General features: G+C 36.3%; 1 protein-coding gene across 7 annotated transcripts in view; it reads left to right on the plus strand.

The window, feature by feature from the left end:
• atp9b (ATPase phospholipid transporting 9B) overlaps positions 1 to 1,312 on the plus strand; it is a 57,493-nt gene extending 56,181 nt beyond the window's left edge. For all 7 annotated transcript variants that reach the window (XR_014530560.1, XM_083523532.1, XM_083523533.1 and 4 more), the window contains one exon: positions 1 to 1,312. This exon is cut by the window's left edge. The gene's annotated coding sequence lies outside the window, so the exon portion shown is untranslated.
• The last annotated feature ends 3,526 nt before the right edge of the window (positions 1,313 to 4,838 follow it).

Genomic DNA, 4,838 nt, shown 5'->3' on the forward strand with positions numbered 1-4,838 from the left:
ATAACAAGCCGAAGCGTACGTCTGAGTTCTGTACGTGTTATTTAGAGAACAAACAGATGAACTGGATCACAAGAATGAAATTTCCAACCAGTGAAGAACATCTTTAACTTGTTTTACAAGAGACTCTAAAGTACTTCAGCTGAATTTCTGTAGAAAGGAAGTGTCCGGATGCTGATAGTGTAAAGCTGTTCTTCATGATACGGGAGGATTTTTTAATGAAAATAAACTGGAACATCTGAACATTTACAGATTTGTTTGATCAAAGTAAATCTTCAGACCGTCACATTATTGAGTTTGTTGCATAGAAATAAAAGGAACATGTGTGTGTTTCTGTAAAATGATAAAAGTCTCGACATTTCCACACTTTTGACAGGATCTGTAGGTAAAAACAAACTCGTTAAATCTCTCGCCTCTGTTTTGATGATTTGATGGGATCTTAAATGCAATGCTACGATTTGGACAGCAGGGTAACTGATCAGATGTCTATTGCTATAAATCTACTTGATCTGATTGTGAGGAAAAGCACAAGCAGTGTTTGAGCAGACTATTTTAACAGCCTTGTTTGTAAAAAGACTCATTACATTACATATTAGGTGAGAATGTAAACGAAATTGCCTTTTTTAAAGGCAGTATATATTTGAGTTTTCTTGTAAAAGCTGTGTCAAAGTTTAGAAAACATTTCCAAAATTCAGCCACGGAAACATCTGACTTTTGTTTTTCGACCACGTCACTCATTTTGTTTACGTCCATCACAATCACAACAAACACGAGGGTAAATTTGTACTGTGCTGTATTTGATGTTTCTCTGCTAAAACTGCTACTGTGTAATGAATATGTGGCCCAGTTTTCACTCAGTGTATATAAGGAATGAGTTTTATCATTCTTTGTGTTATAAACGGCAAACTGTTGTAACTGTGTTGTAGATGAAAAGAAATTGCTGTAGAGTCTGTTTAAGAGATGATCTGGTGTGGATTTGAGTCATGCCGTGTTCTGATGAATCATTGAATCACCGTCTTCATGTGAGGACTGAAGTAGTGCTGCTTTTTTTTCTTCTCAGTGTGTATAGACGTATTTGAATTTTCTGCAAACACTTTTTATACAAAGTACTACAGTGTTTAAGGGGTAAATTAACCAGCAGAAGTGTGTGTGCCTGTAATAATCCACATTTTTGCTTTTGATATGCTCAAGCTGCTTTCAGTGTCAAACCACTTTGTTTTGTTAAAGACATGATTCAGAATGTAATTGTTGGTGTAACTGATTTGATTTAGAATTTAATAATCTGCATTAAAGAGCAACGTTCGTAATTTCAGTATCTCTGAATTTGGTTTTTATGAATGAACTTTCTGGTGCTGCTTTCCTGATTGAATATCCAGTTTGACCACTAGATGGCAGCAGGTTCGTGCATGTAAGAGTTTCATGTGTATTCAGTAGTGCAGATTAACGCTGCCAGTCAGAGCACATTAAATATGTCTGTTTTACAGTTTGACTGAGAAACGTGGCACAGAAAAATAAAACGTACACAATCAACCTCGGGTAAATCACTTCTGTGGCTGTAGGGGGAGTTAATGTTGTAGTTATCTGAAGTGTCTTCATTTTTGATTTGATCCATTAATAATACTGAAACACATTGCACTCCTCCCTGGATTGTGAGATTGTGTGTATTCCACCAAAGAGCCACATTTTCACATTAATGATTCGTCACTGTCTGCACTCAGATCCTCGTAATAAGTGCTCCATTACAGCCGAATGCACTCAGAGGGTTAGTTATTGACTCATGAACATGAATACACAGTGGCGGTTAAGACGACACTCACACTGTATATTTATATTTATACAGTGTGTCTAAGTTTCAGTCACTGTGATCTCAACGTTCACCAGTACATATAGGATTCTTCAGTTTCACAAAAACATGACGTGACTTTTTTTTTTTAAATGGCTCCTTGTTTGTTTGTTTTTCTTGACCAGGATCTATACTATATAAACAAGTGGACACCTGGCCGCAAAATTGCTGTGTGCTTTTTGAACATCCCATTCCACTTGCTGTCATTATATCCTCCACTCTTCTGGAAGGATGTTTCACTAGATTTTATGGTGATTTGTGTGAGATTCATTTAGCCACCAGGATGTTAGTAAAATCAGGTAGTGATGTAGGTGAGGTGAGGAGGCCTGGGGTTCAGTCAGCATTTATCCTAAAGGTGTTCAACAGGGTTGAGGTCCAGAGGTGGCAAAAGTACACACATCCATTACTTAAGTAGAAGTACAGATCCTCATGTTTTAAAATACTCTGGTAAAAGTTGAAGTACTGATTATACCTTTTTACTTAAGTGAAAGTAAAGAAGTCTTGGCTCTGACATGTACTTCAGTAAAAAGTAGTTATTACTTCTACCTGTTTTAGCTGTTAACTGGAACTCACATCATATTCATAATAGATAGATAGATAGATAGATAGATAGATAGATAGATAGATAGATAGATAGATAGATAGATAGATAGATAGATAGATAGATAGATAGATAGATAGATAGATAGATAGATAGATGGGCATAAATTTCATTTAACAGTAGGGGGGACAATAAATATTAAATTTCTCATGAGCAATTTTTGAAGGGGGAAACAAATAATACAGTCAAATTGTACTGATAAAGACACAGTGTCCCCACAGTGAAAAACTTTGCTTTTATTATTGTAGCATGGAGACTGCGTCATTATGGTTATTTTAAGTTTTTCTCAGGTTCAATGACAAACCAAAACAAGGAATTAAAAAAAAGTTAAAAAAATTTTTTAAAATTAATTTAGACACTTAAGAACAGAATAGAAACTGATTATAAAAATACAGTGGGGTCAGTTCGGATGTAGCACAGCGCTCATTTAGTAAATGCACAGATAAACAATATGCTTATTGTGTGTTAATGTTAAATTAACATTATACCATTGTTTCTAAATGCATTTTTGCCGGGTTTTTTCTACTTACACAATTATTTAGGTATATATAGATATATTGTTTACAATAGAGAGTGCGCTATTTTTTAGATAATTTTTTTTTGGGGGGGGGGCACAACCCTCGGATGGGGGGGGGCACATGTCCCCTCCGGCCCCCCCGGTATTTACGCCCATGTTGTTACCTAATGAATGTATCCAGGCTGAAGATCCACATATAGAACACAAGCAGAGAAAAGATGATGATGATCATGAATGTGTCTGTTCTCAGTCATGTTCTCATCACTGACTCCCTCTGTCTCATCCACATTAACCCCAAACTTCTTACTGCCTTCTGCCTGCTGATTCTTATCTTCGTAAAGAGTGAGGGTCAGGACTTTATACACCAGCGGAGTGAAAAAGACGCGCAGTAACAGGAAATCGGTTGTTCGGCTGAAATCAGCGCGCAGTGAAAATAAAATTTTTATATTTCACCAAATCAATGGATTAAAACTAAAATAACGAGTCGATTTTGAAAATGTAAGAAGTAAAAATTACAGATATTTGTGTAAAAATGTAATGAGTAAAAGTAAAAAGTTGTCTGAAAAATAAATAGTGGAGTAAAAAACTGATACCAGAAAAATCTACTTAAGTCTACAGAAGATCTTCAACTCCAAACCATATAAAGCAGATCTTCATGGAACTTGCATTGTGCACATTGTCATGCTGGAACAGGTTTGGGTCTCCAAGTTCAAGTGAAGAGAAAATTTCATGCTGCATCCGAAGACGTCCGATACACTTGTGTGCCTCCAAGTTTAAGAAAGATATATACATTATATATAAATGTGTGTGTGTGTGTGTGTGTGTGTGTGTGTGTGTGTGTGTGTGTGTGTGTATTTATATATTTGAATGAGAGACTGGCTAGCTTGTTAGACAGAACAGATCATCACAATATAAATACTCACACACTATACACTGTGTGCAGAATTATTAGGCAAGTTGTATTTTTGGGTATTAATTTTGTTATTGTACAACTACAGTGCTCTTGGTCAATCCAAAATGTTAACAAACCCTCAAACCTGAACATTTAAGTAGTAAGTTTTGGCTTTCTTAAGAGAATATCTACATGTACACTATTATTAGGCAACTATTAGTGTGCAGAATTATTATACCACTAAATAACAAACAAAATTTTTTCCATCTGACTTGTTTATTTTCACCTGTTATAGTGAGAATAATAAACAAACTAAAAATTTACAAATAAACATTTGTGAAATTTCAAAAAGAAAACCTCAGTGACCAATAAAGCCATCCTTCTTTTTCAGTCAGTTTCTTGATCTGGACAGAATAAACTTTTTGTGCAGCAGCAACCACGGCCTCCCAGACACTGTTCAGAGAGGTGTACTGTTTACCTTCACTGTACATGTCCTGCTTAAGAAGGGCCCAAAAGGTCTCAATAGGGTTGAAGTCAAGTAAAGAAGGGAGCCATGTCATTAGTTTTTCATCTTTAAGGCCTTTACTGGCCACACAGTGGAGTACTTTGATGCATGTGATGGAGCGTTGTCTTGCATAAAAATCAAAGTCTTCTTGAATGATGCAGACTTTTTCCTGTACCACTGCTTGAAGAAAGTGTCTTCTAAAAATTGGCAGTAGGTCTGAGAGTTGATTTTGAGTCCATTTTCAACTCGAAAAAGTCCAACTAGCTCATCTTTAATAATACCTGCCCATACCAGTACCCCACCTCCACCTTGCTGGCGTCTGAGTGGAAGTGGAGCTCTGTGTCCGTTACTGATCCAACCACGGGCCCATCCATCTGGTCCGTCAAGAGTCACTCTCATCCTATCAGTCCACAAAACCTTTAAAAAATCTGTCTTTAGATATTTCTTGGCCCATTCTTGACATTTCAATTTATGTGTCTTGTT

This window comes from Silurus aristotelis (genome assembly GCF_946808225.1).
Source record: "Silurus aristotelis genome assembly, chromosome: 21".
Classification (NCBI taxonomy): Eukaryota; Metazoa; Chordata; class Actinopteri; order Siluriformes; family Siluridae; genus Silurus; species Silurus aristotelis.